General features: G+C 45.3%; 1 protein-coding gene across 1 annotated transcript in view; it reads left to right on the plus strand.

Annotated features, from left to right (window-relative positions):
• Positions 1–23,224, plus strand: part of LOC144818809 (protein NipSnap homolog 3B-like) — a 556,246-nt gene that overhangs the window by 94,203 nt on the left and 438,819 nt on the right. The window lies entirely within an intron of this gene.

Raw genomic sequence — 23,224 nt, forward strand, 5'->3', positions numbered from 1 at the left:
AGACTGTCTAATCCACCAGGCCGACCAATTGTTTCTGGCTGTGGTTCAGTCCTGGAACCTCTAGGCCAATACGCGAACTATTTCATAAAAGATTTTGTCCCCACCACTGAATGTTTTATTAGAGACAGCATGGCTTTTATAAACATTATTGAAAACCATCCCTTTGACCCTGCCACTGACATTTTGTGTACTTTTGATGTCGAGTCCTTATACACGAATATTCCCCAAAAAGATTCTTCGATGGTAATGCAAACTATACTCAATCAGAGACCACAACCACACAATGTTCCCACCCAATTCATTGTGCAACTCTTAGGGGTCTGTCTCACAAGGAATTTCTTCATCTTTGAAGACCAATTTTACCAACAAGCACAAGGTACATCAATGGGGGGCATTTTTGCGCCTAACTTAGCCTTTCAGTATATGGATTCTCTTGAGCACAATAACAATCTGTCATATACAAACCTATTTAGCTCTTGCATGATTAAATGGAAGCGCTACATAGACAATATTTTCATTATCTGGAAAGGCAAGGTGGACACTATTGAATCATTCCTCCATTGGTTAAATAATAACTGCAGTGGCCTCAGATTCACCCTCACCCATGACAAAACATCAATTCCCTTTTTAGACTTAGTTATTAAAGACAATGAAGGTTCTCTGATAACAGGCTTATTCCGTAAGCCCACGGAGCGCAACACAGCAAGTTACAGCGTGCGTGTGTGTCTTTTTTCCACGACTGGGTCGGAACTACTGCACTTTGGTCTCATTTGGCAGCACAAGGGCTGTGTGGCTCGATCCCGCTGCTGACGCGGGGAGAGAGGGCTGATATCCCACCTTGAAGACGCCCGATCAGGACGCCAGGACTCGAAGTCCCAGAAGGCTCTGGGCTCTCCACACCTGGACCGGGGCTTGTTACCACCCACACCATCGGCGCCCTTCAAAACCTCGCCGCACCCGCTGCCGCGGATGCCGCAGCGTACGTGTGTGTCTTCTTTCCACGACTGGGGCGGAACTACTGCAATTTGGTCTCATTTGGCAGCACAAGGGCAGTGTGGCTCGATCCCGCTGCTGACGCAGGGACAGAGGGCTGATATCCCACCTTGAAGACGCCCGATCAGGACGCCAGGACTCTAAGTCCCAGAAGGCTCTGGGCTCTCCACACCTGGCCCGGGGCTTGTTACCGCCCATCTCACCGGCGGTATAAATTCATCTGGCTATTTCCGCTGCGCGGGAGCGTCCCGGGCAAAGCCCGGGACAAGGGCGGGACCGTCTGTGGCCGTCGGAGGCCGGGCAGGGCCATCTCTCTAACTTGCCTCCTACCGCACCGTAACCAATGAGTTTTTGCAAAGTGCACTGACATGTTATGATTATTGTAACATAGGGCTTACTGTGTTATCCCGCCACAGGATTACTCCACATGCCAATGTCCACACGGTCAGGAAAGGGTAAAAGGGTGGAGGGGTTGCGTTAGTGGCACATTAGACCAATTCATTAGCCGAGCATACTCAGTTTTAGAACATGAAATTGCCATCACTGAGCGACGCCTTTCAACAGATCTATTGACTCGCAAGCGTTCTTCTTTGGGGCCTTTATCACTGGCTGTTTCCCCTGCCACCATTGACGAGCGCTATGAAGGCGTTTTGCTCGGTAATGTATCTATTAGCTCATGTAGCACAGGGGTGGATCTCGAGAGGCCCACTGAGCTATGTTATACAACCCAGACGGACACCCCGAATAGGGAACATGTACACTTAAGCAACACTACACCTTCCCAGGGTACCCTAGTGCACTCTGATTCCGCGATCACCACGGGGCCAAGTATCGCTCCAAGTAAACGAAAAAGAGTCGGTAGCGGCCAGAAGGGGGGACGCCCTAAGACCTCCAAGAAATTTAAATCAAAAACAAACAATACAAGTGAGTTAATAGTGGGGCCAGGGAGGTTAGCGAAATTTACATTGTTAACACCAAGAGTAGAGCAATCTGTTGGTAGCTCGGCTCCCTGCAATACATCTGAGTCAGTAACCACCGAACGAAATCCCAACCCTCCCATAGGCACCGTTCACCAGACTCCCCTCATAGCCCAAATAGAGCAAATTGCGAAATCTCTTATACTGCCGATACTTGAGAGAGTAAAAGTACTATCAGAGAGGCTGGATAGATTTGAGCAAGCCACACTTGATAATTTTATTTCCCTCAAGACACTAATTAGGCTACATTCTAGAAGCAGGTAGGATGATTGTGAACCAAGACATAACCCCCAGGCAGACTCCCTACCTCCACCCACACCAGTGTCGGATTCTGTAAACATAGCCATAACTTCTGGGCCCCAGGCCGGTAATATTCTTGTAGTCACAGGCATTCCACTGCATAGTGCTCAGCCTGGTAGAAAATCCATGACTTCAAACACACATAAAAATCTAGCATAGTAATGCCAGTAAAACAAACCCCTACTCATATCAATTTGCCGCCCGAGTGCCTACCTTACGTAGTGGTCTTAACTGGAGTCCCGCAGCTCGAAGTTGGCAAATTGGAATCTTACCAAGAACTTAAAAATAAAACCATCTTTTGGTTCAACACGAACAGACCACTCCCGCCCCATATCGACGGTCAGGTTCTTCATGTAAGAAGGGTTAATTGGGTTGGTAGCAGGGCCAAGGACAACGCTGGGGACTGTATCCTCGTACATTTCAGGGACGCCCGGGTTGTGAGGTCTATATGCAATCAGCAGTGTCGCCAGGAATGTGGTAGTATTGGCACTTACCATTTGAGCCACTTCCACACACAATCTGCATACTCGCAGCTTGCACAGAATCCCCATTATCCATTTGGGGGGGGGATGCCAGGCGGGCCCATCTTTAACAACTTTCTCACTCATCAAACACCGGCCCTGAATAGAATTACTGACTTCTATGGGATGAATCGTGGTTATTGACATGGTGATTACTGTTCCCTGAATTTGCCATTAGATACCTATGAAAGGATTTGACATAATGGCAGTAAGATGTTCATTGAACAACAGGGGTGCTCCCGTAACTCGGATAGTGCTCCTCTAACTAACCTGGTGAGTAGCACAAATAGGCCAGCGTTTGAACCATCAAGTAGTTTGTACAGCCGCGGGAATCCTGAGAGAGAGGGAAAAACCCAGGAGTCCATAAATGGGATCGGAATAAATGGCACTCAGGGCAATTGTGAGGAATCTCATGTACTTAGTCCGACCCCGCTATACCAACATACTAGGTTGGGAAATATTCCTAGCCCTAAGGCTAGTAGCCAGGTCTACCTGGTTCCAGACCCCACTGGGCCAAGAGCCAGTCTAAACTTAGCCCCACTTTATAAACCTGTTGGTCCAGTTATAGTCGATCCCCCTCTCAAGATCCTGAGCTGGAACATAGCGGGGATTTCCAAGAAACTTGATTTGCCTGACTGGAATGTGTTGGTAGAGTAACATTCAATTTGTATTTTTCAGGAGACTTTGAGCTTGGTGCCCCACTACAAAGTTGGCTATACTGCCTTTTTTTTACCTGCAGTATCCCCCCCCTCAGGGAGAGGTCACCCTCTGGGTGGGCTGTTAATATGGGCTAGTATCTCGCTGGGATGTAGTATTAGGCACTTACAATGTAATTCCCCCAACATCTTAGGCGTTTCAATAAGTGGTGACCTGAGAGGGAGAAAAATTGTAATATTCAACATTTATGCCCGAGGCACCAAAGGTGGTGCCCCATCTCCTGTAGTCAGTCTCCTAGAAAACGAGCTCAGGCAATGCCACCACAGTGTGCATGTCCTCGTGGCAGGGGACCTGAATTGTACATTCGAGCCCCGTGCGGCAGAGGACATTCTGGATATTGCTGAGGGTTACGCCAGAAGGGGTATTCCCATACTACCACTACAATCAATAAAGAGATGGTCGCAACGGGCCATACAACTCAATACACTAGCTGCAGAGTTTGGCCTAAGAGCAGCGAACGGTAGAACAGCTTTAGATCCACTGGGGGCCCACACGTACAATAGGGTCAATCATACCACAAGGATTGATTACATTTTCCTCGACTTTAAGCTCTGGTGCTTCATGCAGGACATGGAAGTCCACCGGTCTACTGATAGCGATCATAACTTACTCTCTTTGAGTTTGTATCCCCTGTGGCCGAGTGAGCACAGGCCAGTAATACCAGCTGAAATAATGTCAACCTCAGAAGTATGTCCATCTAATTGTGGGAGGCGCCTGAAATGGTGCAGAGTCGCTCTGGATGAGGAGAAAGTTAAGAACATTGGGGCTCTCCTATCAGCAGCACATATTAATTTGAACACACCTCCTGTAGATCGCTGTGATCCATCCAGGGTAACGGAAATATTCCAAGACACGATTAAGGCACCGGGCAATCTTTTCCTCGTCTTAAATCGAGGTGTGCCACAAACAGAGCCCCGAAGCTCTTAAGGAGGCAAGTACAGGGAGGGATGCTGCAGTTTTTGGAGCATTATAAGACCCAAGAATAGCCCGGATGGCGATCTCATAACGTGCAATATTGCAGGCCAAACGTGGTTTGACCATTTTTCAAAATTATACTCATGCCCACAGGGTGACCAAATTGAGCCATCTCCCAAAATCTTCCAGCAACCTTGGGGGAACCCAACAGCTATCCCTTTACAGAGAAAGAAGTGGAAAATGTGATCAAGTTCATTGTGCCACATAAAGCAGCAGGCCCCGATGGTATTCCTGGTGATCTTATTCGTTTTGACCTGCCCAAATGGGGGAAGCTTATCACCATCTTAATCAACACCATCGATAATGGCGCCACAATCCCTGAGTCGTGGAAGGAGGCAGAGGTTGTCCCTATTTTTAAAAAGGGGCATAGGGGTAACCCTGCCACTAACCGACCAATAAGTCTGATTGACTCCACCCAGAAGGTTGTTGGGAAGGTAGTACTCAAGAGAATCCTGCAATGGGCTAATGAAAATGAAGTCCTTTCGGACTACCAAGCGGGATTTAGGGCTGGCACTGGGACCATAGAGCAGGCTTTCCGATTGTTACTCATCTATTGGAAAGTGGTTCTTATGGGAAAAGGCAGTCTTTTTTTCGCGTTCATCGATCTAAAGACTGCCTTTGACCTTGTGCCTAGGGAACGTCTTTGGGGAGTGCTGTCCGAAATGGGGATTCCTCCGTACATCTTATCAATATTAGGGAGGCTTCATGATGGTAACTTCGCCCAAGTGAGGTGGGCCAACAGGGGCAAAAGACTAATAGAATTCCAGTGAATAGGGGTGTCCGCAGGGATGTGTTTTAGCCCCCACTCAGTTTTCACTCTATGTGAACGGCGTGGTGGAACATCTTCTGAAAAGTCCATCTGATGCACCATCCCTGGCGGGCGAGCAAATTCCAACTCTCCTATTCGCTGATGACACCCTTCTCATTTCCAAGTCCCCTGTTGGCCTCCAGAGCCTCCTAGACAGTTTCCAGCCCTTCTGCACCCTGAGTGGGCTTGTAATAAATACAGATAAAACAAAGTATCTGGTATTAAATCCACAAAAAAAGCTCAGCAGGCCCCCAGTTTTGAACCTTATACCACTGGAAAGAGTTACCGTATTTGATTACCTTGGAATACGCATTTCGGATACCATGCAGTGGACCCCTCAATTGCAGGAAATGCTTTTATGCCACAAAAGGGTAGAGGGGGCCATTCTTAGGGAACAGCGCTCCTCATCTACCAGGCCCATCGCCTCGGCCTTCGCAATATATAAGGCTAGAGGAGTAAGCTCGTCCCTATACAGAGCCGAACTGTGGGGCACAAGTAATATGGAGCAGTTAACCAGATCTGAAAACAAATTCCTTAAAGAGTTAATGGCACTTCCCCAGAGTACCCCTACGGTCCCACTGTTACTGGATTTGGGATGCCATTCGATCTGTGACCTGGCTAAAGTCCGACCGCTCTTACTATGGGCACGATTGTGGCGAGTGCCTGAGTTAGCAAAGTATGCGCAGGGCCTGTCAGAAGTTATGTCTATGTCGGGTTGGCATAAAATCAAGTGGCTTAAAGATGTTAAAACCCTGTTATGTGATTTGGGCCTAAAACATGCATGGGAAACTAAAACTGCCCCACCAAAAGCAGTATTGAAGAGAATCTACTGGAGCTGGGTATCTAACAAATGCTATTCCGATCCAAACTTGGGCAGAATACCTAATAATTTCCTAGAGATTAAGGACGTTGCATTCTGTGAACCCTATCTTGATATTATCCAGAACCCATTTGATCGGGCTCTGTACTTTAAATTTAGGGTCGGCATACTTCCAATTTGTGAATTGACTGCTCGATGGAAAATTGCTTTCCAGACTTCCCCTTTTTGCCCAATTTGCGCGACCAAAATATAATCAATGGCACACATCTTGTTTGCATGTCCAGTGTACCAATCACCAAGGAATTGTTGGCTCAAGCCGCTATGTAAAGAACTGGGTACTAGACCACATTCTGTAGCGCTGTGTATTTTTAAAGCGGATACTCAAATTGTATGTATGTGGATTATCAAAGTTTTTGAGATGGGCTTGGTCCATCAGATCAAAAAGGCTAAGATAAAATGTTTAATTTGTGATCTTATCCTTTCTGTGTTGCATTCTGGATGCAATATGTGTACAGTTTTAATGAAAATGTTAAGAAGTCTTGCTCCCAAGTGTTAATGTGGTTGTACAATTAGTCTTTTTACACTGTTAAATTACGGTTCTATGTTCATGCTTTTAAGATATGTTTTTATCGAAATAAAGCCTTTTTCATACTACTAAGTTTAGGTAGTAATCACCCCCGCGCACTCTGAGACAGTCTTCCCTACTCACAATTCTTGAGAATTAGGAGAAACTGTTCGCTTAAAACTGACTACTTCACTGAGTCCAAAACACTTTGCACTAAACTTATTTTCAGAGGTTATCCGTGTCGCCTTGTGCGGAACGCGATGAAAAGAGCATGGTATTGTCCACGTGACACTTTGCTGGAACCCAAACCCAAAACAGACACTGAGTGCCTTGTCTGTGTCACTACTTTCATGTCAGGGTCTAATGCCATTCGTAAAACTATTAGAAAAAACTGGACAATTCTCAATGCAGGTACGCTTGATCTTGAGATGCTCATGTTTGCTTTCAAGAAAAGCAAAAATATCAATGATCAATTGGTCCGGGCGGCCCTGCCCACGAGCAAAAATAACAATCCGACCCTACATGACATCTGGTCCTTGGCACCACTAAGGGGTCTCTCTAAATGCGGTAACTGTGTGGTTTGCGAATTCACTATTGAATGTAAGGAATTTGTTTTTAGGGACATCAGGAATGAACTAAAAGTATTCACAAATTGTACCATGTGCAATGTAGTATATGCCATCTTTTGTCCATGCAATAAGATATATGTAGGTCAAACCACCCAGAAAATCCGCCTACGTATCTCACAACACAGAAGCAGGAAAAGATGCAAAACAGGGAACGCTCCACTGGTTGAGCACTTCCTGCAAAATGGACATTCACAAAACGATATTCGTTGGACTGTTATCACAGTCTTAAAATTGCCCCCCAGAGGTGGTGACATTTCAAAGATTTTGAACAAGGAAGAACTTAAATGGATCTTAAAGACTGACAGCATGAATACAGGACTGAACCTCCTTGAGGACTGGACTGCGTTGATATAATTGGATCTTGCAACCCACCACTCCATCGTTAATGAATCATTGTACATAATCCAACAGTTAGCATTCTATCGTTCTTTGTGTTATGAATCATTGTATATAAACCAAGAGTATGCACAATTCCTTACAAGTTACCACTTTGGCTATTCTTGCCTCCTTTCAAAGATGGCCGCCGCCATATCACCACCACACCCAAGTCCCTCTTCACTCCTTATTCCGATCACATGCCGTTAGTAACCAATCACACAGTGGCCACACCCCCACGCAATAGTGCTCTTCAGTATTACGATCCCTGCCCTCACGTCACACATCCCGCGATCGGGCAGGCACCAGTCGTCTCCTCCGGCGAGTCCCGCTTCCGTGCATGACTCCTGCTACCACACGGAAATTAGAATTCCTCTACTCATCACTCCCTCCCTTTTTTTCCACAGGCCATTGTGCCGCCGACTGCCCCTCACTACACGCGAATCGGCACTGCCAAGGAACGTCGATTCCGGTAAGTCCCTGCACGCCCGTGTTACACTGGTCCCACAATCTATTGCAGGCAGGCCCCCCCTATTTCTTCCTAACTTTCTCTTAGGCCCCGTGGCTGCCCTAAATCCCCTGACTTTATTAGGTGAGCAACTATTCAGCGCGTGTTGAACTAGGATGCCTCGCTTCCTTAATTCCACTTATCGTCCCAATTCCACGAGGGACCCCACGTACCACTCTCCAACACCGAGTGGAGTGTCCCCGCTCATCCGGACTGCAAATAATCTGCGGTTTAACTGCCGCCATACTGAATTGGTAAGCCAGCATGATAGTCACCGTCCACACTATCTAGTCGAGCCGCTCTCTATTGCACTTCTCCCCCCCCTTTTTTCATTCTCTCTGATACTTATACATGTCACCAGCATTGTCGCACTTATGTACCTGGGTTGTTATTGTTCCCTTTAACTGTTTCATATTATCGTAATTTTGACTGCTTTAATTAATCTTAGATACTGCTTCTCAGTGCTGTTGGCAGACCGTCACTGTACTTCCGGTATCGATATCCCTCTCTCTGAACCCCTTATACATCACTGTCTTTCGCAGGCATGCTGGTCGTTTTAGTCCCTGTATCTCCCTTGAACTGATCGATATTAATGAGTTTTGGATGTACGACTCACTCTTAGACACAGGTTCTCAGTGCTTTTGTCAGTTCTTCGGGCAACAAATTGTTGATCAATGAGTCTCAACACCTTATGCACTAGGCTCTCCTATACATGCAGCATTTTCTCACCTTCTATGCTTATTGTACTTACTGTGGAAATTCCTAATCCCCGAAATGTCTGTATTTTCCCTCCCTTCCTTCCCCTAGGCAATTGAGGCTTGCTATCTTTAGGCATAGTATTTATGTCCTGAGGATGATCCGCATATCTGTTGAAGTGGATCGAAACGCCGTCAATACTCTTGAAACACCTTATACAAGCTCATTTTATGTGTACTAAAAGTGTAAAGGTGTTGTGGTTAACTCTCGTTGTACTGTGACATCGTCTAATTTCCAAGTGCAATGAACCTTAAGCTTTTGCCTAAAAGCCCCCTGTTCCCCTTTGTCTGTATGTATCTATTGATTAGTAGGGCACAGGCTTGTCCCCAACCTTGTGTATTACTGTATAATATATCCGTAATTGTTTTACAAGGAAATATCAGACCTCTGTCCGGCTGGATATGTCAAACAAATATAGTAACGATTGAGCCTATATTTATTGTTCTCTACTCCCTTTCTTCAAGGGACCACTGTTGTTCAAAAGTAATTGCTCTCAAGGTCCCTGGCTGACTTTATTGGGTCCCCTTGTTGTTTTCAAATATACCTGTTGTATTCAAGGCACAGCCTTAAAATGGCTGCACAATTTTTTGTCAGATATTATGCTAGGGCCTTACTTCTCAGAGAAAACTCGGTTGGACAAGGGCGTACCCCAGGGCTCTTGCCTAAGCCCAACATTATTTAATGTTTATATGGCCCCTTTGGCGAAAATTGTAGAACAACTAGGGTTCGAGATAATTTCATATGCTGATCATACTCCGCTTATATTTACAATTGGTCCTAATTTAGAAGCTGAGGAAATTCTATTTTCGGTAGGTATGCTTGCTATTTCAAACTGGATGACGGAGAACTGCCTTCAGCTGAATCCTAGTAAAATGGAGGCATGGTAATCGGGAAAGCATCAACCATTTGGACGGATGATAGGTGACCGCCTCAGCTGGGAGCAGCCCCTACCCCCAAACAATGTGTAAAAATCTTGGATTAAAGCTTGATCAGACATTATCTATGAACGATCACATTGCAGCAACAACTAGCTCCTGTTATTATACCTACATCTTCTACGTAAGATTTTGCCTTATCCGCCCACCAACCAACATAGATCCCTGGTCCAGGCCATGGTGATTAGGCGACTTGAATATGGAAACGCATTGTTGGCTGAAGTGGGTGAGACCTTGCTTGCTAAATTTCAAGTGAATCAGAACACCGCAGCACAAATGATTCTAAATCGCCCAGCAGGCTCTCCCTCAGGTCCTTTTCTGAGAGAGCTTCATTGGTTACCTGTGAGGAAGTGATCCAACTTTAAAATCTGTTGCCTCACCTATAGCGCCTTAAACGGCAATGACCCCTACTACCTGCAAAAGAAATTCACTAAATATGTATCCTGTCGAAATCTCAGATCTAAATCACTAGCACTCGTAAAGGTCCCCCGAATACGTCTTAGTCCCACAGGGGGCAAAGCTTCCTTGTCCCTTGCTCCACGGTACTGGAACCAACTACCTATTGCTCTGCGAGAATGTGCCTCATACAGTATCTTTAGGAAACATTTAAAAGCCTTCCTGTTTTGAACTCTGCAGTAATCTTGACTCCAGTTCCCACCTTTTAGCCTCCCCTTTCTCCATGCAAGGGCCGAGATGCCCCCGGGTGAGTCGTGCGCTATAAAAGTACGCCTAACATAACATAACATAACATAACATAACATAACATATAAAGTCAATACAGATCTCTGATCTCCACTAATTGTGATCATTACTAAATGGGTCTGGTGGCTCAGTGGACTAATGAGGCCTGTGTTTGACATTGTGGTCACTGGTTCAAATCCTGGCTGGTCCACTCAGCCTTTCACGCTTCTGAGGTCAATAAAATGAGTACCATTGAGTTGGGTAACAATAAGCATCTGTTATTCAGTGCCAAGAGGCCCTTCAGGGTGAACGTGTATTTTAAAAATGAGCATGTTATGTTACTCTTCTATGTGCTACATGTAAATCACAGTTCCTGCAATCTTGGCATACTTCCTTTGTAGTACTTGTTTTTCAAAAGGATAACCGTAACAACCCAAGCTGCTAACGGCCCATCGACCCTTTTCGACTCCACAGTAAAGATTGTCAATGGAATTGGATTTCGGCATTTGAGTCCAAAATCCTCTTGAAAGTACAGTATGGCTTGAGAGAGGTCTTGGGATTTGTTGAACAATGTGTAAGCAAGACCGCTGACCTTCCTGGTCAGTGTCACTGCTCTTCCCCCGCGCAGCTCCACGTTAAGGGACTGCCCTTGAACTCCTTACAGGTAGGTGTTCAAGGCTGTCCTCCTCCAGCAGGTTCCTGTCCGCGCCTCATCCCATAGATGTTTGGTGTAGTATAAGTGTGTAAGTGAGTTTATTGGATGATGGATATGCAGAATATTGAAAATGGTTTATTTGTTATTTTGTTCACAGTGCGCATTTGTTCAGAGTCTTGAAGAGAACCACAAAAAATTGAAAGGTTTCAAAATGCATTGACAGTATTTCAACAAACGAGTGTACTTGAAATAAGGGATATCATGGCTTAGGGCTGTAATTGATCAAAGGAGTGTATTAGGACCACTATTTGTCTGAGCCTACATCTTGGCACAGTTCGGTATAGTGAAAACGTGGGCATATTTGTCTTAGCTATACGATTATTAATAGAATGGTGTTGATTTGTCATGATATTTCAGGTGTTATTTATTTATTTATTTTACTTTATTTGCCATTTTCATGATGCAGTACAGCATCATGTACCAGCGCCATGGCAGATCCGGCACTTTGCATAGTGTAAGCAATACATGACACTTATCTCCACTGTTATGGAGTAAGCTAGCATTCTTAGTTTAACATTCACATGATGTACATTCTCATGACCTTCAGAGTACGGCGCATTATCTTACAATTGACGGTCTGTAATACACGAGACATTCCCAGTTATTACTAACAGAACCATATCACAAATGCATCATATATATGCCCACCGTTCATCCTATGCCCTCAGACACAAGCCCATCCTCCAGTTGAGCAGCAGGTTGTGAGTGCGTTATCATGTTATAGTTTTTAAGAGGGCTCCAAATGTCGCAGGGGCGGGATGTGCTGGGCAAAGTGGAAGAATACAAATAGTGGTTGAGGTTGCAATATGCTAGACTAGTGAGTCAGTCCTTGCGCTGCAGCACAGCCCTACGTCCCCATTTTAGCACTATTTCCCTTTTTTGCCAGTAATAGACTTACCCCCAGATTCATCATGCTCCTCTTTTGCGAGTCCTTAATAGCGATTATTAAGGAATCACTATTAAAGACTCGCAAAACGGGATGCATGTAGTAATCGCAAAATTCATAGCGATTTCTACATCTTCCTTATTTGCGATTCGCTAATTGCTAATCGCAAATAAGGATTGACTCCCCATTCATTCCTATGGGCCAAAGGCCAAAGGCCCATAGGAATGAATGGGGAGTCAATCCTTATTTGCGATTAGCAGTTAGCGAATCGCAAATAAGGATGCGATTTCAAGGGTGCCAGGGTGTCCAAAGGACACCCTCTAGCACCCCTGAAATGGTGATTTACACTGGTGTTGCGCACACACATGTCCAAAGGACATGTGTGTGTAACATCCAACTTAGAAAAATGCACTAAACTGCATTTTTCTAAGTTTTCGCTATTTACCACGAAGTTACACTTCGCGGTAAATAGCGGCCCAATATTGAGATTTCGCAATTTTTAAAAGGTTCATGAATAGCATTTAAGGAATCTCTAATTGAGATTCCTTAAACGCGATCGCAATTTGATAAATCGCAATTATTTGCGATTTTTCAAATTACGAGTTCATGAACATTTGATGAATCTCAAATGCCATTTTTGCGGGCGCAAACGGCCGAATTTTGCAAATCGCACCGTTTGCGCTCGCAAAAATGCTTGATGAATCTACCTGATAGTGCCATAAATTTCCTGACTTTCTTTGGAATGTTGTTCACATACCCCATCAGTGCCATCTCCGGGGTGGGGATCAGATCTAGTCCTATCATTTCATCCAGTGTGTGCTGTATTTCGGTCCAATAACTGCCAATTTTTCTGCAGGTCCAAGCTAGGTGTGCGAAGTCTGCGTGTGGGGATTTACATTTTAGCAAGCAATGTGGTCTGTCTGAGTCTATTTTGTACACTTTCTCCGACGTAATTTAAATACTCCGAAGGAACTTGAAGTGGATACGTTTGTGGCGACTATTTAGGGAGACTGACTTAGTTTGTTGGCAGCACGCCTCCCATTGGTCATCAGTGATTGGTTGACCTAGATCTGCCTCTCAGGCAGCGAGTATAGTTGCATCAGTGACTGGAATAAGCTCTGTGCATGTACTGTACATTTTTTAAATCAGATGGGTCCCCGCCTCACTGTCTGTCACTGCGGACAAGGGAGTGAATGGGCTAGGTTTAAGGGGGAACCCGGGGATCTTGGCACGTAAGCTAGAACGAAGCAGAGTGAGTACAAATGTATCCATATATGATGCATCATGGAATTTTCCTTCATCGGAGACCGTGAAAGCCTGGCCATCAATGTAAAGGTCACCTATGGTGGTCATGTTAAACCGAGATAAGGTGCATTGGTTTGGACTATTCCCTCTCCAGTGATGGGAAACCAGTGTTGATTTGGTAGCGAAAGACTCGTGGAGTATAGAATCGCCGATCCCATCATCCTTACCAATTTCAGCAAGGCCCAACTTGTAGTTGACACTGTCTGAATATCCAGAGGGTCTCAGGGGTATCCCAGGGGTAACACTACATTGAGAGTGTCCGGCAGGACTAAGTCAGCTTCAGGTCACAAATGGGGACCCCTAGCATCAGGGTGAAACCAGGCGTGCGCATAGCTGCACTGAGCTACTAAATAATATATCTGTAAATTAGGGACTCCGAAGCCACCCCTGTGGTAGGGAAATGTCATAATCTCCCAGCGGACCCTTGGGCGTCTGCCCCCCAAGTTAGCTGTATAAGATGGGTGTTTATGCAGTGGAAGAAGCAATTTGGGAGCGGGATAGGTATATTATGAAATAATAAGAACAATTTGGGCAAAACAACCATTTTAATCAGAGCTATATAGCCAGCAATTGAGAGTGGAAGTCTAAGCAATTGATCCACCTTCTGCTCCAGCGAGTGGATCGCGGTTCCATAGTTAGATCACATGATTTCAACGGTGTCTAAATGTATGTTGATTCCCAAATATTTGACAGAGTCTGAGCACCAAGACAATGAGAACTCTCCCTCCCATCTGTGCGTAATCTGCATGAGGGGTATTATAATAACTGATTTATGCCAAGGCCCGAAAAGCCGCCAAATCTAATGATCTACCGGATAAGTGGGTCTAAATTGACTTGTGGGTTCCGGACATATAAAATAATATCATCCGCGTATAATGACACCAGTAATGGCCCTGTATTAAATTGGATCCCTATGTGTAGGTGGCGTTCCTGAAAGTGATGAACGAGTGGGTACATAGCAAGGATTAAAAGCAGGAGGGACAAGGGGCAACCCTGCCTAGTACCCCAGGGCAGCGAAAAAGAACAGCAGAGAGGGCCGTTTAAGCGGAGTCTGGCAGTAGGGGCCGAGTATAGCAGCTCCGTGAGCCTCATAAACCAAAAGGGCCTACCCATCCTGCACATGACAGTCCACAGGAACGGCCACTCCAGCAAGTCAAATGCTTTCTCCAGGTCCAGCATGATGGCTGCAGATGGTATATTAGGGTTGATCCTGTGTAGGACAGCAAAGAGAGTGCATAGGTTTAGGGAGGTAGATCGATGGGGCACAAATCCCGATTGGGCAGGGGAAATTATTTTGTCCATCAGCATTGCAAGGCGCCCAGAGATCATTTTCGCTAGTATTTTATAGTCAAAGTTTAGTAGGGAAAGTGGTCTATACAACCCGCAGTGTAGGGGGTCCTTGCCAGGATTTTGTAACAAGACAACCACAGTTTCTCGTAACATAGGAGGTAATTGATTCCGTTCTAATTTCATGTGTAATGTTGGGGTACATCCGTACATATTGGTGTGTTTGTCACATGTTAGTTGTGTCATGTATTTGCTGTGTATGATTATATGATCATGAATTTGAATATGTGTTGAAAAGAGTTAAAATTGTGGAATTTGTGAAGAAAAATGTCAAAAAAATGGTGATCACATTAGTTTGTTGTGTGATCACGTATCAAGGTATCATTTGTGAAAAAGAGTCAGTATTGCCAATTGTATTGTTATTTACATTTATTAGTGGCCCAGACTTACTGACTAGGAGCCCAACACCTGTGGTTTGTGTTTTACTTTTAGAAAGTTGGATTTTTTTTGTCCTAAACATTTGGTGCCTGCAACCTGTGTCCTGGGTCACATGACTGTGATTAGACTGTTAGTTTGCACTTGTGTATTCCTCCCAGACAGTGAGACAAAAGAGGGACTACGTGTTAGCAGGGTCGGCCATCCTGGCAGGATGGGGGGAGCGAAGCTGTTCCTTGCCCTCCTTACGTTTGAAAATGAAATGAACATTAAATTTATAGAGTGCTCTACTACCCTGGGGTGTCTAGGGGCTATAGCTCTTGGAAACAGATTTCATCCTAAGCAGACAACTTAGAGATGAGAAAGGAACAGAGGTCTAAGTGTTAAAAAGCCATGCTTTAACAGCTTTCTGGAAATAAACTAGTTCAGCTTTTTTCTGAAGATCTGAGGGCATCGACTTTCAAAGCTTAGCAGTACAGGAGATGAAGCTCCTTCCCCCTCCCCTGTGGGATCTTTTAAATTTGGATACTGCTGAATTTCGAGCCGGCGATGATCCAAGTGATCTAGTGGGAGTGTCAATCAATCAAGCATTTGTTAAGCGCGACTACTCACCCGTAAGAGTCTCAAGACGCTGAGGGGGGGTGGGGGGCGCAGGTTCCAGTCCATCAAGAAGGTGGTCTGTCGAAGAGCCAGGTCTTGAGGTCTCTTGCGAAGATGGGGAGCGATGTTGTCTGTCTGAGGTGGAGCTGAAGGGCGTTCCAGGCCCCGGCCATGAGGAAGGAGAAGGAGCGACCTCCCGAGCTGGTTTTTCTGGTGTGTAAGACCACAGTGTAGGAGACCTGTGCTGATCGCAGGGTTCTTTGGGGTGCGTGGCATTTGAGTCGGCTGTTCATGTATGCAGGTCCAGTGTCATGGTGAGCCGTGTGTGTGTGGGTGAGCATCTTGAAGGTGACACTTGCCTCGATGGGGAGCCAGTGGAGTGTGCACAGGTGCTGGGAGATGTGGCAGTGTTTTAGCAGGCTGAAGACCATTGGAAGCGTTGTGCATCACCTCAAAGGCGATGTAGTGCGTCTTGAAGTCTATAGGTTTTTCAATGGGAAGCCAGTGGAGCTGCCAGAGGCCCTGGAAACAGATTGGAACTTGGGAATTCCCAGGAGTAGTCATGCCATAGCACTCTGAACAATTTACATGTTTTTTTAGACATCTTTTCTGTATGTTGGTAAACAAGGCATGCAATAATCAGTTTCAGTCACAAAATCTTTATTCGGAAAACATAAATCCATAGAAGCATCAAACATATCACAAATCAAAATGTCATTGCACCTTAAAGACAACAATCAATAAATAATGTAATTCAGTACATTTCATATACAGACAATACCAGTGCTTTCATTATTTAAAAACCTTACTACAGATAGCCAAAAGTTTTCCCCTCCTATAGTCCTATTTAAAAACGGAACAAATATTTGTACTACATTTTCTTCCTCCGGCTTGCAAGTAGGATGCATGAACAAACTATTTTAAAATAACCCAGGTTACCTCATTTGAGAGTACTAACCTAAAAACTGTTATGAACACATAAACAAATGACTATATAAAACCTATTCATATCTCTTTATAAGTCCTATGCATGTCCTCAAAAAATGTAGAACTGCCCAGCAAACATCTTTACTTTCAATGCGTTGTAAATAGTGTAATCATTCCAAATGGAGTCTAACCTGTGACTTCCGTAATATAGGTATGAAAAACCGTTTCCTTGGAGCCTCATATAAAGGACAAAACAGGGTCAGGTGACATGTGTTCTGTTTGGATGATTGATCACACATGTACGGGGATAGATCATGTGACCAAATATCTTGGTGGGAATGGCTACCAACAAAGGGATCGTACAGAATCTAAACAGGGGAAAATATCGCTTGTAAACATGATTTGTTACCCAGAGTAAATAAGGTTATATCTCATTTGTTGTTACCAATGGAACATATCTCGCCAAGGATGGCATGCTTTGTACTTTTCTCAACCTCATCTCAGTGTAATAACTTAGGAAATGACGCTTTACTAACTCTTTTGTATTTTCAGTGATAGTGGAGGGATTTATATACAATTCATTAATACCCAATATTTCAAAAAACTTCTTTATATATGACAACCTAACAATCTCCCTCACTCTTGTTAGATACAGGCACTCCGAGATGCATGCCTGCAACAAGGAGGCCTCAGGGTTAGACAAAGCATTAACCCATAACAATAAGGAAGAGAGTTTTAGGAGATTTATTAGGTATGAAAGACCAATAATCAATTCTGGAAATAGTCAGAGTGGAGAGTAAATTTTCCGTAGATCGCATGGGATGAATGGAAGAATTTTCCTTAGTGTCTTAAGCTTGAAAAAGACGAAGAAGCAACAGAAGAAAGATTGCTATTAAAGAGTAACCCTAGGTTCTCGCCCTACCTCCAGCACACTCACAAAGAACTTGACACCAGTATTTTGCCGCTTTAGACCTCTTCGAGCCTGGGCTGGGAATGAAGGATATTTCTGAAGTGGATTTTTTGAGGAAGTCTAAAAGTTTTTTTCATTTCAAAGGCTGGCACCAGGTATAATATTGGATCCTTAGACGAAATCTTCACTTCACTCCTGGACCTGTGGAGGACACTAAGGAGGACTGTAATTTATTTCAGAGGACTGCCCTACTGCTTGAGGCCTGATCCTTACCTCAGAGTACTGCTCTTCTGCTATCAGAGGACTGCCCTGCTGCTTGAAGTGTCCCATGTACCCACAGAGGACTGCCCTGTTGCTTGAGGTCTGCCTTGATGCCTGAACCCAGGAGTACCAGTGTGACTCCAAGGAATAGATGACTGGCTTCCTGTTCTACACTACAGGAGAACAAACAGCTCAATCAACTTGAACCCTGCTCCTGGAACAGAGAGTCCTACCTTCTAAGTGGTGCCCACCCAGTCCCAGACTCTTGTAAGTGGTGCCAAAAGTGCCAAAACCCAAAACCTGGGACTTGAATAATTATCAACTAAAACATGATCTGAGAAAAGAGCGGAGATCGGGAGCTACCTGTTGTGATTTCCCCCCCAAGGTGCAACGCTGGGCGGCCTGACTTTGCGGTAGGTCCTGCAACATTCTTTTCGCAGCAGCAAATATTGTTCAGCGTCTCCTCTCTGAAGGGGTATCCAGCCTTGTGGAGCCCTCATCAGCTACAGCTTTTATCCCACTGGAGATTTTTGACTTCCAAAAAAATGACAAAGTCCAAACATAGGAATATTCACAGTGACTTCATCCAGTAGCTCCCCAATTATGACACCTGCTCCTTGGACACTGCCGCCTGCCTTGGTCTGCTAAACTTTACAGTCTTAGATCTTTTCTTCAAAAACTCCAAAGGTAAGCGGAGAGTGGGCTCAATAAGCTACATCGTTATTGCCCATTTCTTTCTACTTTGCCCCGGTCGTGCATGACTACATGCCCACTGTTGGAGCTTTAATGTTTTAGGTGCTATTTTTGAATGAAAACTTACACAAATTATAACTCTGGTTCTACTAAATAGATTTATGTTGTTCTTGTGTCAAATTATTTATTAACATTGTCCCTATTGTTCTAAATTATTGTGGGTTTTTTCTTAAGTTCTGTTTCTACTTTATTATTATTTGTGTTCTGCATAAATACCTTACCCATTGCCTCTAAATCAAGCATAACTGCTTTTGTGCCAAGATACCAGAGGGTTAATCACAGGTTAGTTTAGTGACTTTTTGTGGTTCACCCTGACATGGATTATGGTTGTTGCTTGAGAAGGGTTCACATCCCCTTCAACCAACAACAGTTTCCTACACCTTGTTTATAGTTGCATGCACAGGCATCATCTCTTGCGGATCTCCTTCAGTTTTATAGTAAACACTGTCAATGTGACAAAGCAAATTCAGTTCTTAGCCTGGAAATTAGGGAGCCCTCAAACATATGCATGTCAAGGTAAACAAGCTTGAGTATTATTATTTTTTTTTTAAATATACATATTCCAGAAAGTAAAGGTAACAGGCATTGGAAAACACAGCAGGTCTAGTTTATAGCTGAAAATGCTGTTTGTCACATTTCACCCTCCCCGACCTCTGGTAAATCACTGTCTGCCCGATCTTGAGAATCGGAATGAAAAACTACATATCCCATGATCCTTTGAGCCGCGCGCTCCTATGACGCGACGCTCCTAGGGATTAACAGGAAGTCGGGCGGAAGACGCGCCGCCGAGTATTCCTGCTGTTGTCTTGGTTCTTTGACTGTGGATATTCGTGGATATCGGCGGAGGCAAGCGGTTGGTCTTCGCAGAAGGGTCACGCTGTTTTCTGCGTGTGGATTACTGGTGAGGCTTTGGAAGCGCCTGCAACGTGGTGTTCCTTGGTGAAGTGCCTCTCGTTGTTGGATTTACCAGGAGGGGCTTAGGAAGCGCCCGTGTTCTTCCTTCTTTCCAGCAACAGGTTTTCCTTGTTATCGAGTGGGGCACATACATTTCCTTGTGCGGGTACAGTGTCCGGTTGCTGTGTTCTTGCAGGGAGCGTCTTGCTCCGGTTAGCGCAGGACACCTGGGCATAGGTGCCGCCTTACTTGTTCTGTACTCTTTGTCCATTTGGAAGCGCCTACAGAGCAGAATCTGTAGAGACGCTGTAACTATTTGTTGTGTTCATACAAGGAGCGTCTTGCTCCAGATAAGCGCAGGACACCTGGGCATAGGTGCCGCCTTATTTGTTCTGTACTCTTTATCCATGTAGAAGCGCTTACAGAGCAGGATCTGTAGAGACGCTATCCACAAACTTTATGCTGGGCTTATAATTTCCTTTCCTAACTCTTAACTTGCAGGGAATATTGGGAGGAGAGATCCTGGGGTTGTCGCGTCTTGCACACCCGGAGGTCGTTCTTCTAATTATTTCCTCGGAGGAGAAAACCTTTTTCTTGCTTACCGCTGTGAACAGGAATGTGATCACTATTTGTTTTCTTCGATTGATGCTCTGGGGCAATTACAGGTTGTCTATTTCCTACATAAGGGTAGGTGTTCTTGGCTGGCTACATCTTTCAGAATCAAGGAAGGGAGGGAACCAGGGAGTTGCTAACGTTCTCTATATTATATTTTCCAGTACTATACCAAGGGATATAGAAGCCGCCCTTAGATCCTTCCTGCATACAGGCAAACCTGTGGGTTATCCAGGTGAGGTAACAGGAGTGTTGTTACATAGCAAATGTCCCCGTTTAGGGTTCTGTAGTCCTTATCCATTGCTTTTGTGGTTACAGGTTTTCGGTGCCAAGAGCCCAGCTGTTCTCCTCCGGACCCAACTTTTCCCCCGCTTGATCACCTTAACAGTCTGGGCACACTTTCAGTCAGACTTGGGTTGATCTAGAGGTGGGCCCCCTTATAGCATCGATCCAATCCTGAGGAGCAACCAGAACGGACCTGACACTGTTTCATTGTTGGGTTTATGTGTGTCTGTGGTCTTGTGGATGGACGAGTGTGTAAACGCATGAACGATTGAAAAGGTGCATTAATATACGCGTGGGTGGAAGGATTTGTAACAAAGTGCAAGGGTGATGAGTGATTTGTGGATAAGTGCATGCATGGTTGGAAGTATCCAATCACTGAAGAGACGCTTTAAGTAATACGTTTAACTTCTGGACTTTGGCAAAAGTTATTTATTTTAATTTTCCAATTTTAGAGTTTGGCTACATGTGCCCTTTGGCACACCACCTCTTTGTTCTCCACACGTAGTATCTCATTCTACCAATGAAACCATGGCACACTTAACTTTTCAGTAGCACTGATGCTCCATTCTGTAAAAGCTTCGCAGGAAGAAACAGAAACCTGACATCTGTTCATGTGAAGCTTTCATCAAGTAGGGAATCACAAATGTGTTTACGATACGGGAAGCAGTAAGTAGGAAGTGTGTGTGATTAGGGCCCGATATGCAGGGTGCAATTGATGCTTGATTGTGCTGTTAACTCAGTTATTCTGTTTTCGTCTCCTGTTTTTGCCTCCTGTTAAGTCCTTTAAAATTGAATGTTTTGTGCTCAGTCTTAGCTTCAATACTAATTTGACTATTCAATGCGATAGGCAATACCTGCGAGATGCTCCCTGCGATGCTGATGACATCAGTGGCAGTCTTACCCAAGCCTGGAAAGGATGGTAAGCTCTGTGCCTCGTATAGGCCTATGTCCCTATTGAACATATACCTTAAGATCTTTACCAGAATATTGGCGACCAGGCTCGGCCCGCTGATGCATGGACTAATTGAACCTGACCAGGCTGGATTTGTGACAACGAGGCAATGCAGCGATAACACCAGGAGGCTGCTCCATCTCTTAGACAAGGCGCCCCGCCAACCAGTGGAGTGAGTGATATTATCTGTTGAAACTGAAAAAGCGTTCAACAGGGTACATTGCCCCTTCCTAGAGACCACCCTGAAGCAGTTTGTGGTTGGCAGTCGATTCCGTAGGTAGGTGCTTAGCGGGTATAGCCACCCTTCGGCCACTGTTCGAGTGAATAGCCACACGTCTGAACCCTTTCCGATAGCCAGCGGCATTCGACAGGGCTGCCCACTCTCCCCCCTACTGTTTGCCCTCTATATGGAGCCGCTGGCCCAGGAGGTTTGGGAAAATCAGCGGATCAGTGGGGTTCTTTTCGTAGGGGAAAGGCATACCATTCGCCTTTATGCTGATGACATCATCGCTAAGCTCGAGTCCTCTGAGTCATCTGTTCCAGCCTTCCTTGCGGAACTGGAGAAGTATTCCTCCGCATCCGGCTTTCGCGAAAATATCTCCAAATCACAGGCCCTAGGTTGCTCTCTTCTGCCGTCAACTATTGATACTCTAGCCCTGGCATGCCCCATTAGGTGGGATCAAAAAACTATCCCCTACCTAGGTGTAACACTGGCGGTCTCAACGGCGGAGACAGTCTCCGTAAACTACACACGCATACTAGCACAGACACGGCTTGACTCACAATGCTGGCCCCCGTTCGGCCTCTCATGGTTGGGTCGGGTTTTCATGGAGTGAGCGCTGGCTGGGCAGCCTCTGTGGAAGATCACCTTTCTACAAAAGGCTTCCAGGCCTTCAGGTCTCTATGGCTCTCCGATAGTGAGGGCCACTCTCGCTTGGGATGCTACAGCCACTAGCAATGGCCTCACCACATTCCCATCGCCTCTCACTCATATCACCAGCAACCCTGATATTACTCCGGGCCCCAATCAGATGGCTTATCGCCACTGGGAACAGCAAAGCCGCAGGTCTATAGGACACGTTTTTAACAAGAAGGGACCCATGTCTCATGATTTTAGAGCGGGTTTTGCCATGCCCGAAACTGAGGGGTATCACTACCAACAAATACAGCATTGGGTGATGCAGCCCCAGGTTTGCCAAGGTGCCGAAAGAAGGCTTACCCCCTACAAACGATGGTTACTATCTAAGGAATCCACAAAGAGACTCATCGCAGAACTCTACCACATCTTTTGCTCCCCTGAACAGGAGATTAAGTCCCCATGGCAGAAAAGGGGAGGTAGAGCTGGGGTGGAGACTGACCCTGAAAGAATGGAGCAACATCCACTATAGGGCTAGGCACTCAGCACACAATATCTCTAGCAAGGAGTCTGCTACCAAAATAGCGACATATTGGTACCTCATTTCTCACAGACTGCATAGGAGGGAACCCAATCACTCGCCAGGCTGCTGAAGGGGATGTGGAGCGGCCTGCAACTTGTTGCACATTCTGTGGGAATGCCCCAAGCTTCAGTCGTACTGGACCCAGGTCCTAGATGAAATAGACCTCCACTTTGACACCACTATTTACGTTTCATGGAAAATATTATTTTATGCATTTCCGACAAACTTACATTCCCCCTCAAATAATGTAAAGGGAAGCAGATGGGTATAGCTTTGTGGGCGGCCCTACAGAATATACTGTCAGCATGGGGTTCGGATAGGACACCCTTGATGCAGGGATGGTTGCACAGGTTATGGTATGTGCTGGGTATGGAGCGCATTTCCTTTTCTCTCCAAGGTGACA

This window comes from Lissotriton helveticus, chromosome 2_1 (genome assembly GCF_964261635.1).
Source record: "Lissotriton helveticus chromosome 2_1, aLisHel1.1, whole genome shotgun sequence".
In the NCBI taxonomy this organism is placed as follows: domain Eukaryota; kingdom Metazoa; phylum Chordata; class Amphibia; order Caudata; family Salamandridae; genus Lissotriton; species Lissotriton helveticus.